Raw genomic sequence first — 14,893 nt, forward strand, 5'->3', positions numbered from 1 at the left:
TGGCCAAGGAGGAACGCAGAGGTTGAGTGACTTCTTTCACAATTCTGTGGGCTGACCAGCTGGGTCATTCCTTCAGGAGTCACTTGACATCTCTCACGTGGCTTCAGGAAGATGGGAGCTGGAATACTCTAAATGGCCTCCCTTCGGTGTCTGGCACTCCAGCTGGGATGGCTAGAAGGCCGGGTGTCTCTCTCTCTTTCTCTCTCTCTCTCTCTCTCTCTCTCGGGCTTCCTTACAGGGCAGCTGGATCTCAAGGTGGGGGGGGGGGTTTCCCAGAGGAAAGAAGTCTTCTTCCTCACCCCAGATTTTCATGCAATTGTTAAATAGTCATGAATAAATTTGTCTTTGTTCAATGAAGTTAACTATTTTGTATCACCAACTAGCATTTCCTCAGTTCATCAGCAAGAGTTTTTGATAACATCAGATCTCAAGGAAGAAAACAGGATGTTGTGCCAGTATCCATATTTTCTGTTTCATAAGAGAGGCAAAACCTTTCCTGGAGTCAACCATGGATGGGGCATCTTCCCTACCGAAGTCAAAGAATTCCTCCAAGACAGACCATTTGTTTTCAGATATGAGAATCCAGCATGAAGTATATTAAATTTCTAGACAAAGACATTAGGAAAAAAAAATCCCGATGACCTTGGTTTTAGCTAAGATTTCTTACATAGAACACAAAAAAAGAAAAAACTCAGTAAACTGGGCTTCACCAGAATTCAGAATTTTTGCTTTTCAAAAGACAGCCACGATGGACAGAAAATATTTGCAAAACACAGAGCTGACAAAGGGCTTGTATCTAGAATATAAGGGGTACTTAAAACTCAAGAAGATAAACCTATTAAAAAAAATGGGTAAAATATTTAAACAAATACTTCACCAAAGAAGTGATACAGATGGCAAAATATGCACATGGAAAGATGTTCAACCATTACTGGTCATTAAGGAAATACGAATTAAAACCACAGTGAGATAACAGCGCACACCATCGAATGGCTAAAATGAAAAAGGTTGATCATGTCAAGTATCGGCAAAGACGCGGAGCAACTCTCAAAGTCTGCAAGTGGTCTATACAGTATAATGTAATCTATAGGTCTTTATAATATAACCACTTTGTAAAACAGCTTGGCAGCTCCTTATAAAGTGAAACGTACCCCTAACGTGTGACCCAGCCGTTTCACTTCTAGATACTTCCCCAGGAGAAATGAAAGCATATGCCCACACAGAGACGGCTACATGGACGTTCATAACAGCTCTATCTGCCAGCTCAGAACTAGAAACAAACCGAACGTCTATCGACAGGTGAGATAAACCTTGGTCTATCCGTACAATGGAATGTGACTCAGCCGCGGAAAGAAACAGATTATGGATACACAACAGGATGATTCCACTGTTTCTCAAAATAATGATGCCGGGTGAAAGAAGCAGACAGAAAAGAATACATACTGTATGACTGCATTATATTAAGTTCTGGAAAATGCAAACCAGTCTGTAGTGGCAGAAAGGAGATGGATGTTTCCCTCCAGGGCACAAGGATGGGGAACAGAGAGAAACAGATTACACAAAGCCATAGGGAAGATTTTAGGGGTGATGTGTGTATTCATTATCTTGATTGTGATGGTGGTGGTTTCACAAGGGTACAAATATGTCAAAACTCATCAAATTATGTGGTTTGTTGCATATCAATTATACCTTAACAAAGCTGTAATGAAAAAACATATATTCACACACATATATTGGCCTGTACTTGTCTGGGGCAACTCTTTGCAGCAGGAAAACTACTCCTGGATTTCATCATTTATAAATCTTACAAATGCCACACCATGATACGTATTAGTGAAATATATGGACATATCCACCTGGATAAAGAAGCTATTTTTAGTTTCTTACGTAAAGCTCTGCAGTACCTTGACTTCATTGTATTCTTTGAGGGTGGAACCTTCCTGACTCCTCATATCGCATCTTATCTTGGCATTTCACTCCCGAAAATTTTACTGGTTTTATTAGGTTTGCATCAACTGGGTGGCCTTTCCTCTTGTGGGCATGAAGTTCGGCCACTAGGGCATTTGCTGTGATTCCAATAACCATTTCAATGACCAGCTCTTTCCTTATCAAGTGGCCGTGGCCTGCGGCTCTGTGTCTTTTCAGTGGGACAAGACACTGCCACAACTGCCAGTTTGTGCACCATCCCAGAGGACCACAGGACAGGATCCTTTGGATAGCCGGGCTGTGTAAAGCCCGTGGACGTGAGCGGTTTCCATCCCAAAGAACAGCGTCTCTTGTGTCCCTGGTCTGCCGTAGTGCAGTGAAATGTCTCGGAAGACGGGAATTCCTCGCTGGTCAGTGACTTCCGGTTTTGGGTCGCACCCTGCGCAGCCCCATCCCTGACCTCATCAGTACTGACGGCGGCCTGGACCTCTCTGGACTGGACCTGGAGCTCTCCTTCTACACGTCATCCCTCATCTTCAAAACTCACCACCCTACTCTCAAAAGTGTTTGTAAAACACTAACATTAACAAACTATAAAGTAGGAGGGCCTGACAAATAAACAAGAAAATGAACATATGTAAATAATTCACCATGTAATTCTCTCTGTTTTGCCGTGTTTACCACGGCAGCAGAAAGGCCAGTGGGGCAGCTGAGGCCCAGCGGATGAGCATTCCTTTTTCCATCTTAAAGGTTCTCCCTGATTTTCCATTACACCTGTAGCATTTGTTTGCTCCTGGCTGGGATAGGTCATTTGGGAGGGAGCAGCCAATGTCATCAACCTGCTGTCCCCCCTGCCCCTTCCACGGGGTAACTCAGAGCTCACTAGCTTCCAGCAGCCCTTGAATCCATGGCTGAGAACGGGCTCGACTGATGAAGAGGGCTCGACTCTACACTCCCGCAGGGGCTGGGGTGGTGAGTTTTCTGTGTCACTTTGTGAGGTTATGGTCCTCAGTATTGAATCAAACACTAATCTAAGTCTTGCTTGGAAGTATTTTGTAGTGTGATTTGAGTGTATAATCAATCAGTTTACGGTAAGGAAGGGAGATTATGCTAGATAATCTGGACGAGCCTGATTCAATCAGTTGAAACTTTCAGAGCAGAGCTGAGGCTTTCCCCGGGAAGGAGAAATTCTGCCTCGTGTAGCAGCTTCTGCTCATGCCTGCCCTTCCTCAAAGCCTGCCCTACAGATCTCGGACTTGTCTAGGCAGTCCTCACAGCTGCTGAAGCCTGTTCCTTGCAGTAAATCTCTTTACTTGCATCTCCTGCTGGATCTGTTTCTCTAGTGCAACGCTGAGACACGGGCCGAAAGACCTTTCCCAAAATTATGAATGGGGCTGCTCTGTCAGAGTCTTTTACTAGAAATGCTACCCAAATGCAGACATAAAATTGCAAATATAGCATGTGCTTTTTGATTAATCACAAATTCTCACAGAACTGAGTTCTGCAGAACCCTAGTTTAGAAACTCTGGTTCAATGTCTTCATGGCAGATCTGTCCCCGGGACCTCCTTCGCTGTTCGGAGACAACATTCTTTGTGACACTGTGCATTTTCTCACTGGGAGTTCTTGATCTGAGTCCTGCTTGGCGGACTGTCTTGAATAAGCAAGTCTCTCAGCTCCAGTCGATCTGGGGACTCCCCTCCCCCATGGCCCTACTCCCCTCGCCATTATAAGCTGGTTCCCTTGCAAGAAGCCATCCGTGGACCAAGCAGAAAACAAGGATCTCCTTTCCTCCTGTGCAAAACGTAGATAATGATACTTTTCCAACCCAACTTCATAGGACTGTGCTGAGAATCAAATGTGATAAAGGAATACTTTGAAAGCTTAAAGTCATAAAGATGGAAGGATCATCATTATCTTTGTAATTATCTTAATTATTATTATCACCCTACTAAACCCACCAATTATTCTCTTCCTGCCCACACCCCTTTCTAAGAGCATTTGCCTTCATCCACAAAGGGAGTCCACGTTCAGCCACTGCACAGTGGGGAAGACTGAAACATTTAGATTCCTTTAAAGAATGGGCTAAAGTTCGACAGTCAGTATCCTTGAAAAAGTTACTTTATTTCAGTTAGGGTTCTCAGATTGTAAATTTCAGAAACCCCAAGCATAGGGACTTCAGAAAAATAACTTATTGGTCCATAAACTGAAAGTTTGCAGTTGATTATCACCACTAATGTTTACATAGTACTACAGGTCACAGCCCAAGCTATAAAGAAGGAAATGGTGAAAAACTTGGAAGGGAGGAGATAAAGCTGTCATCATTTACTTAGAAAAACCAATGGGATCAACAGACAAATTATTAGAATTTATAAGCAATGTTGCCTCATACAAGATTAGCCTATAAAAATCAACAGCATGTTTCTACACCCGCAATAAATCAATAGAAGGAAATAACTTTAAGACACACATTTTCGGGGCACCTGGGTGGCTCAGTGGGTTAAGCGTCTGCCTTCAGCTCAGGTCATGAACCCAGGGTCCTGGGATCCAGTCCTGCATCAGGCTCTCTGCTCGGCAGGGAGCCTGCTTCTCCCTCTCTCTGCCTGCCTCTCTGCCTACTTGTGATCTCTCTCTGTCAAATAAATAAATAAAATCTTAAAAAAAAAAAAAAGACATACATTTTCCCACATTTTAATGTCTCTGAAAAAGGGATGCATCGTATATTTGAATAAATGCAGAAGTAAAAACAAGGCACCATTAACAATAGTCATGGGTGTTTTATTTTATTTTTAAGATTTTACTTATTTATTTTACAGAGATCACAAGTAGGCAGAGAGGCAGGCAGAGAGAGAGGAAGGGAAGCAGGCTCCCCACCGAGCAGAGAGCCTGGATCCCAGGACCCCAAGATCATGACCTGAGCCGAAGGCAGAGGCTTTAACTCACTGAGTCACCCAGGTGCCCTTAGTCATGGAGATTTTAAATGTCTTTGAAATAACAAAGAATACATATGATCTCTATGGCGAAAACCTTAAAACTCTAATAAAAGATACAGAAGAAGAGCCGAAGAACTGAAGCGATTTTTTTGTGTTCTTGATGGTGTGATTATTATAAAATTGTTGATTCTCCCCAAATTAACTTATAAATTCAATGCAATCCCAATGAAAATTCCATATGGATGTTTCAGAGGAACTCAGTAAAATTCTACATAAAGACCTCCCTATGAAAAATAAAACTATGGAATTAATTTTTTTAAAGACTAAATTGCCTTTTTTTTTTAAGATTTTATTTATTTATTTGACAAATCACAAGTAGGCAGAGAGGCAGGCAGAGAGAGAGGAGAAAGCAGGCTCTGCGGGGATGGATCCCAGGACCCTGAGATCATGACCCGAGCCGAAGGCAGAGGCTTTAACCCACTGAGCCACCCAGGCGCCCCTATGAAATTAATTTTTTTAAGATTTACTTATTTATTTGAGAGAGAGAGTGTGTGTGTGCAAGTGGGAAGCAGGGCAGAAAGAATCTCAAGCCGACTCCCCGCTGAGCTCAGAGCCCGATACGGGGCTCCATCCTACGACCCATGAGATCATGACCTGAGCCGAAATCACGAGTCAGACACTCAACCAACTGAGCTAAACAGGCACCCCTAGAATTAATTTTTTAAAATACAAAATGTCACTGTGACATTGGCTAATGTTTCTCAACCTTTTTCTATTATCACCTCCTAAGGAGGTTTTTTTTAACTTTTTTTTTTTTCCTAATTGTAACCCCACCCTCATCCCCAGGGAAATTTTAATTTTAATTTTAATTCTACAGTTATATTGATTTTCTGTGTGTATATATATATATGTACATATATATATATTCTTTATATATAAAACATATTTATATATAAAACAATTAAGTTTTCCTCCCCCAAGAACCAATTTTCGCCTTCTTTGGGTTGATCACTCCACCCCCAACTTAGAATGCATGCTGGAGGGGCATCTGAGTGGCTCGGTGGGTTAAGCATCCGTCTTCAGCTCAGGTCATGATCCCGGAGTCCTCGGATCCAGCCATAGGTTGGGCTCCCTGCTCAGCAGGGAGCCTGCTTCTCCCTCTGCCTGTTGCTCCCCTGCTTGTCCTCTCGTCCTCTCTCACTCTCACTCTATCTCAAATAAATAAATAAAAATCTTAAAAAAAAAAAAAAAGAATGCATGCTTGCATAAGGCGAGGAAGAAATTTTTTAAAAAATTCAGATCTATCAATTCCACTCTTGGATATATAGTCAAAGGAAACAAAATCAGTATGTCAAAGAGACAGCTGCACCCCCATATTCACTGCAGCCTTATTTACAATAGTCAAGAAATGAAAACAACCTAGATGTCCATCAACAGATGAATGGATTAAGTAAATGTGGTATGGGAGCGCCTGGGTGGCTCAGTCAGTTAAGCATCCTTTACTGATCTCAGCTCAGGTCTTGACCTCAAGGTCATGAGTTCAAGCTCTGGGTTGGGCTCCATGCCTACTTAAAAAAAAAAATGTGGTATATATAGTATATATATTATACATACACACACAATGGAATAATATTCAGCCATTAAAAAAAAGAAGGGAATCCTACCATTTTTAACAACAAGGATGGACCTTGAGGGCATTATGCTAAGTAGAATAAGTCAGACAGAGAAAGACAAGTACTGTATGATCTCACTTATACGTGGAGTCTTAATGAAAAACAAAACTAAACCCAAACTCAGAAACAAGATCAGATTTGTGGTGATCAGAGATGGGGGAGGAGAGAGGAGGGGAAGGAGGAATTAGATGAAGGTGTCAAAAGGTTCAGACTTCCAGTTAGACGATAAATAAGTACTGGGGACAGGACGTACCACATGATGATCAGAGCGAACACGGCTGTGTGCTAGGAAAATAAATCCCGGAAGTTCTCATCACAAATAAGCCCTTTCTTCCTTTTCTTTGTAACTATATGAGATGATGGATATTAGCTAATTGTGGTCATCATTTCATAATATGCAGAAGTCATGCCATTATGCTGCACACATTAAACTTACACAGAAGACTTCAAAAACAAGCACAAACCACAAGGCAAAAAACTGATAAATTCGATTACCCTATTAGTTTCCTATTGCTGCTGTAACGAATTACCATGGATTTACTGACTTCTACCAGCACTCATTTATTATCTCACAGTGCTGTTGGTTGAAAGTCTGGTGAGCTCAGCTGGCTGCTTGGTGTAGGTTCCCACCAAGCCATCCTGGGCTCTTTTCTGGAGGCTCTGGAAGGGAATCTGTTTCCAAGCTCATTCGAATTATTGGCAGAGCTCAGTTCCCTGCAATTGTGGGACTGAGCTCCCCCTTATCTTGCTGGCTATGAGCCAGGGGGTCCTTCTCAGCTTCTAGAGACCACAACCACCCTGGCCTCCTTCCTCTGTCTTTCAAACCAGCAACATACACTCAAGTGTATCTCTTGACTGAAATCTCTGTTCTCTTATTTCATTTCCCTTCCTGTCTTCTGACATCAGCCAGAGAAATGTCTCTGCTCTTAAGGACTCAAGTGTTTAGACTGGGCACACCCAGATAATCCAGATTATCTCCCTATTTAGAGATCTGTGCTAAGATATGAATGTTTCTATCCCCACCCCCAATTTCATTGAAACCAGCCCTGCAAGGTGATGGTATTAGGAGGTAGGGTCATTGGGAGGTGATTAGGTCAGGAGGGTGGAGCCTTCACGAATGGGATTAGTACCCTTTTATTTTATTTTATTTTATTTTATTTTTTTAAGATTTTATTCATTTATCTGACAGACAGATCAGAAGTAGTCAGAGAGGCAGGCAGAGAGAGGGGAAGGGAAGCAGGCTCCCAGCCGAGAAGAGAGCCCGATTCGGGGCTCGAACCCAGGACTCTGGGATCATGACCTGAGCTGAAGGCAGAGGCTTTAACCCACTGAGCCACCCAGGCGCCCGATTAGTACCCTTTTAAAAGAGTTCCCTAGAGAGCTCCCTTGACCCTCCTTCCATGGGAGGTTACGACTGGAAGGTGCCATCTTTGAACCAGAGCGTGGGCCTCACCAGACAATCAGTCTGCTGGGACCTCCATCTTGGATTTCACAGCTTCCCATACTATGAGAAATAAATTTCTTTTTATAAGAAAACAAATGTGTAAGCCCCCCATCTATGGTATTTTGTTACAGCACTCAGAATGGACTAACACGGTCCATAACCTTAATCGTGTCTGCAAAGTCCTCCACAGGAATACCTCGATTAGTGTCTGGTTGGATAACCAGGGGACAGGAATCTTGGGGGGACATCCGTAGATTCCTGCCTGCTACAGTGACATGAAAACTAAGGATTTCTGACTTACAAAGGACACTGAGGGCAAAGTTAATGAACTGATGAAAGAAGGGGGAAAATATTTTCAATTTCTGAAATGGACAAGGGTTAATACTTATAATAGTTATAACATATTTATAATATATAAGGAATCCTTGGAAATCCAAATGAAGAAATGAGCAGAGTATGAACAGGCAGTTTGTAGAAGAGGTAACCCCAGATACTTACAGGTGTGTGAAGAGATGCTCACAATCATTAGTAATCAGAGAAATGCCAATTTTAAAACAGAAGATATTACTTTCATTTGACTGGTAAATATTAGGAAACTCGGTAATGCTCTGATGGGGAAGTAGAGAAATGGGAACCTTCTGGTACGGTTGTAGGGAAGGTAGACTGAGACATCCATTACCCAGAGAAGTCAGCCAGTACTTAGTGAAATTATGTGCCCCCAACTCACGGGACCTAGCAATCCCACTGCTAATGTGATGACTCAAGGAGACTCTTACAGAGCTCCATCAGGGGATATGTACAGCATGCTCGCTGTGGGGTATCTGGTGTTAGGGGAATGGGTTTGTAAACTAGAATAAATACACACCTCTGAGGCTCTGAGGGACACACCATGGAGAAGTATGCCACGAGGAGTGATGGATGGATGATATGGTACCCACAGCATCGTGTATGGGCCTTAAAAACACGGTACTCAATAAAAAAGTGAAAGAAAGAATGAAACATGACAAAGTCCTTTGTGTAAATGAAAAATACTTACAACAAAGTATATAAAGCTACATATTAAACACAGGAGGATCACCGCCCCCCCCGGAAGAGATGGGGAAAAGAAGGAAGCTGTGGGAGTTACTAGAAATAAAGAAATAAATAGGAGATTTTGAATCAAAGGTCTTGATCTGAGGCTTATGGTCACCTCAGCTTTCTCCACGGATGTCCACTCTTTTTAAAAGGGCGTAAATCAGAATGGTTTCAGGCACAGCCTTATCCAGACCTCTGGCAATGCGACCGGGATCCACCTGTCTTGGGCTGGCTCTACCCTTAGACTGGCTTGGACAAAGGAAATTTGATCAAATACAGCTTTCGAGGCAAATGTGTGTTCTGTTTGATTCAATGATTTTATCTACTACGCCCTACTCAGTCTCATGGTTGAAAACATAACATTTCTTGTGGCTGTTCCTGCCTTGGTCATTTTAGCCCCGTGAACCCACTTGGATAGGGCTCACGAATGTCTCTGGCGTGCCCCTTTGAACAGCTGCGGTCACAGTTCTCAAGACCAGCCGTGTTCACACTAATCCGCCGATAGAAACATCTGCACACGGTTATAATCACCCCTGGACACGGTTATGATTTGATTAAGTACTTCAGATAAGCTTGTTTGTTCTCCTGACAAATACAGAGGAAAGGATCAACGTTCATTACGTAAGGACTCTAGCTCCGAATGAAAGCGTTAATTAAGGCTTTGCTCCACTGGTGTGATTTTTATTCGTGGCGGCCCTGGGGACACACTTCTCAGCTTGCTGCCAGTCTCCACAGGAATGAGCTTCCCCTCAGACCCCAAGAGGTGGGGGAGAACCAGGGTACTTGCGGCTCTGCCTCTCCCTCCGTCTTGCACTCCACAATCTGCTTAGAACGTCACCGTCCCCGATAGCTGCTCTAGTTCTCGGGGCTGCCATAACGAATCACCACAAACGGGGCGCAGGGGGGGGCGCATTTTCTCACTCTTCAAGAGGCTACGAGTCTGAAATCGAGGTGCCTGCAGGATCGGTTCCTTCCGGAGGCTCTGAGGGAGAACCCGTCCCACGCCTCTGTCTCAGCTTCTGGTCGTTGCCAGAAATCCTTGGTGTTTTCGTTGACTGGCAGAAACATCCCTCCCGTCTCTATCTCTGTCTTTACAGAAATTTCTTCTCTCTCCGTCTCTCTGTGTCCCCTCCTCTTTCTCTAAGGACAGGGGCCCACACGAATCCAGTAAGATCCCATCTTAACCAAGTACATCCAGAGACCGAAAGGTCACACTCTGAGGTCCTGGGGGGACATGAATGTTGAGGGGACATTATTCAACCTGTTCGAGTGGCCCAGCCCTGCATTTTCCCAGGCCTGGGTGTAGGGGAGCCGTGACTACAGAGGAATTAGGCTGAGTCACCTCATGCGGAGGGAGGGAGGGAGGACACGTATTGCTTATGTGTCATTTGGTCGGACCCAGGCCACTCAATGGGGTCACTCCGTCAACAGCAAAGGTCAGAAGGGAGTTCTGGCACCCCTGATTCTGCAAGCAGCCAAACACCTTCTGTTCTGGTAGGAGGAAGGGGCAGAGGGCACCAATTTGGGTGGGATCTGGGGCCTCTCTAAGACCCTGAGGTCCTCGGGGCTCCTCCCTGACCATCCTGCGGAGAAGGGAGAACCTAATCTTCCTCCAGCTTCCTCGGGTGGCTCATTTATGCCTAATTATGCAGCAGCCAACCCCAGCATGTGAGGAGAATGCCTAACCGAAATCCGTACCCTGCAACTGAGAGGCGTATCCAAGGAGACTGACAGGTAAATGTGAGTGTTATAAATCAAGATCTCGATGTTGCATTCTTAATGCCTTTTTCCTCTGAAAGAGCTTCTGGGCTCTCCCCCCAGCAGACTTGGTAGGGATGTAATCGGACCGAGGGCTGCACCTGAATGAGAATGTCATCCCTGTCTGCTTCCAGACCCAGGTGGGAAATCATCCTTCTATCCTGGAACGCAGTTCCTGGGGGTGGGCGTGGGCACAGATGCTGCGGGCAGAGGGATGTCTGGATCTCCCTTCACCAGGGGCCTCACCTCACAGCTCCAGCCAGGTCAGCCATTCACAGCAAAGCGGTCATTCTTGAGTTCGTGCCTTCCCAGGTGGTCGGTAGAAGGTGCGAGCGCGGGGCCGGGGCCTGTGAGTCATCTGTGAAGATGTCATCCCTCAGAGCCTTTCTGAAGATGCGTCATGAGCTTTAAAACGATCTGTGGGTGAAAGGCACATGGATCCTTCACGGCAAACTGTTTCCCGTCTCTAAATCCTGATGGTTCGTTTTCTTAGTCATCCCCTGAATCATTTTTTGAGCCTTGTTTTGTTAGCTGGTGCCATACAACCAACCACCCCAAACTCGGGGGCTGCCAAGACAATGATCACTGTTTCATTGGTTCACAGATCTGCAACCGAGGCAGGGCTCCGCTGGGCAGCTCGACCAGGCTCAGGGGTCCACTTCTGGGATGGGCTCCCATGCCTTGGAGGAGCATCTCTCCTCCAAGGCAGCTTGGGTCTCCTCACGGCATGCTGGCTGTGCGTCCAGAGCCAGGACCCCATGAGCCGGGACCCAAAACTGGCACAGTGCCATTTCCCCCATAGACCATAGGTCATGCAATCTCACAGCTCTGGTTCCAGAGAGAGGACATAGAGGTGCCTGGGTGGCTTGGTCAGTGACACGCCTGACTCTTGGTTTCAGCTCAAGTCATGATCTCAGGGTCGTAGCATCGAGTCTGGCATTGGGCTCCATGCTCCATAGGGAATCTGCTGGAGAGTCTCCCTCACTCCCTCTGCTCCTCTCCCCCACCTCAAAATCGATCAACAGATCTTTAAAAGAGAGGGGACACAGATCAAGTTCTCAAGGGGAGGAGTAGCTACTATAAGATCCCACCATATGCCAAGCACTAAGGAAACAAATAATAGCCAACGTTTATTGAGCACCTGCTGTGTACCAGCATCCACGTACTATCTCATTTAAACCTTGAAAAACAAAGTATGACAGGGTGTGGAATAACATACCCCCACAGACGCCCCCACATGAGGTCCTGGCACCTGTAAATACATTCCTTATGACTGTTACGTTGGGTAATGAGGGGAATTCAAGTTGCAGTTGGAATTAGGGTTATTAACCAGCTGACCTTGAAGTAGAGAGGTTGTCCAGGCAGCCCCGCGGTGCTCACAAGATCCTTCAAACGGGAGGCAGGTGTGTCAGCGTCAGAGAGGGAGAAGGGGCAACGGTGGCAAGGTCAGAGGGACACGAGGTGGGAAGCACCCGCCCCACCCTTCTGGCTTTGCAGACGGAGGAGGAGAGCCGCAAACCAAGGCGCATGTGTCGTCTCTGGAAACCGGAAAAGGCAAGAAAAACTGGGTCTCCCTTCGAGCCTCCCGAAGGAACGCAGCCCCGGCTGCCTCTCGATCCTGCCCGGGGAGAGCCATGTCAGCCTTCCAACCTCTGGAACTGTAAGGTAAAATAGTGAGTTTCTGTATGGTTTTAAGCCCCTACATGTGTGGTAACTGGTGAGGGCAGCCATAGGAAACGAATGAGAGGGCCAAGGCTTGGAGAAGTTCAACAGCTTGACCGGAGCCGTGACACTAGGAAGGGCCCGAGCCGGGATTCCAGCCACCTGCGCCCTTGTCCACCTCAGTCTGCACCAGGAGAAGCTTCACTAGGCTAGAAGCCTCGTGGGGACAATGCAAGGCAGTGAGAGATGCGTTTGCCAAGCCCATCTACGGCCAGTGGGGGCAAACATGAGAAAAGGATCCGCATACCACCAGGTCAGGGAGGTTTTACATGGAAGGTAACTGAAGGCTCTTTCTGTATAAGCCAAAGAACTATGACGGCTTGCGTGTGGAAAGTCTAGGAGATGAGCCACCGTTAGAAGAAGGCATCCAAACAATGTTGGCAGCAGCCTGTCTTTCTTCATATCTTGACTGGCTTTCCCCTCAGGTGAACCACCCCCGCCCCGCCAAGATGGCAAAGGCCCCACCCTATCAGCACCCCCTGAAGAAACCTACTCCTTGCAGTAGCTACCCCAGGTTCTCCTGGGATTGAGGCTGTGGAAATAGACTGGGTCGTGTGCCCCTCCCCAAAACAATGCTGTGGACAGGAGGCAAAAGGAGCTGAGCAGCCTGGGTCACCTAAACCCCGAGGAGGGGGGCGGGTCTGGATCCACTTCAAGTGTTCCGGAAGTGGACGAGAGGCAAGTCTCCAAAGGAAAAGAAAGGCTCTGTCATCAGAAGACGGAGGAATGAATGTCAGGCATGCAGAATCAGGTGTCCCTCGGGCTGTCTTACCTGCCTCACAATGTCAGGTTTGACAGACGAGGGTCATACATGTGGCACTTACTCATTGCACAGGGTAGACACCTCTCCATGCCCTCCACACCCCCATTTCTTCCTAACAGAACCCAGTACCTGAATTTTATTCCAGTAGAAGGCCTACAACCCTTGAGTGCAGGGGCTGAAGACTCCTCCCCAAGTTCCACGGGATAAATCAGCATTGGTCTAAACCAACGTGGTGATACCACCGTGCTTTGCCCGACATGGTCCTTCCCAGCCTTCCTTGCTGCTAGCGGTGACCATGTGCCCAGGTTCTGGCCAGTGAGATATACAAGGAGAAGTCCACTTGGGGGCTTCTGGGAGAATCTTTGCTTCCGCATAAAAATCAGGAGAGTTCCCTATGGCCACCCCTTCCCCACTTCTTTTCTTGAACGTGGTTGTGTAAGGACAAGGTGCTTGGAGCTGCAGCAGCCACCTTGCGACCACAAAGCAACAAGCCTCAGACCAAAAGCAGCACGCTGAGCAGGACAGGCGCGAGGAAGAAGGTGGGACTGAGCCATTGCACCAACCTGGAACTATTGGCACACATCTTGTCACAAGAGATAATTAAATGTCTTTATTGCTCCAGCCACTGTTAGGTATTCCGTAACGTGCAGCCAGACGCGCCTTGACACTTTATTACAAAAATGAAAGATTATTACACCCCTAGTCTGTTTTCCTGGAAGGATCACAAGAGACTATCTAGAAGCTCTCACCAAAACCATTAACTCAGGTGCTCTCTCTGCCAGAATTTGAGCAGCTGCCCATTAATATAACTTCTGGAGGCAGGCAGGGCGTCTGCAGCTAGTGTCGCTAATTTATAAAGCTGTTTTGACAGCCTAGTGTACTATATTATTAGCTGCATAAAGTAGGCAAGTTAATTCCATTCCCTCTGAAATACACGAAGGAACAAGGTATAATTCAGTTCCTTCTGGGTATTAAAGAGAAAATCAAAAGGGACACTTTTCAAGCTTTCAGCATTTTTTTTTAAATCATGAAAAGCAAAAAATTTTTTTGTTTTGTTTTGTTTTTAGGTGACAAAGGCATGGGAGTCCAACATACACGAGAAGGACACTCTTGAAACAACTATACAATTATCTTTTGCTGAATGGAAGCGAACCAAACCCGAGCTTTTCAAAAAGAGAATTGTGCAGCAAAATGATTACATGTGACGCACCTATCTGGAGATCCGCAAATGTGATAGGAAATCAAGGAGAGTGTTTTGTTGGTTTGGGGCTGAATTCAGTAAATAACAATTAGGTGTTTGTAAACCGTAAAAACAACTGCAATAATTATTTGCTGACTGCATACTCTTGGATATACAGGCACTCTGGCTGGTGCTTTCGATGGATCAACTTATTTACTGTTCCTACCCACCCTAGGAAGTAGGTACTATTACTATCCGCATTTTCTAGATGAGGAAACTGCCTGAAGCTGTTAAGTAAACTGACAAAGGTCACACAGCTCTGATGAGGTGCCGATTGCGAAATATTCAGGAATTTCGTGAGCCAGTTGTTCAACATCGGTATCTTGAGATTAGTGTGGTGGGACTATTAAAACCATAGTAAT

Source organism: Martes martes (assembly GCF_963455335.1).
Source record: "Martes martes genome assembly, chromosome: 8".
Taxonomy (NCBI): Eukaryota; Metazoa; Chordata; class Mammalia; order Carnivora; family Mustelidae; genus Martes; species Martes martes.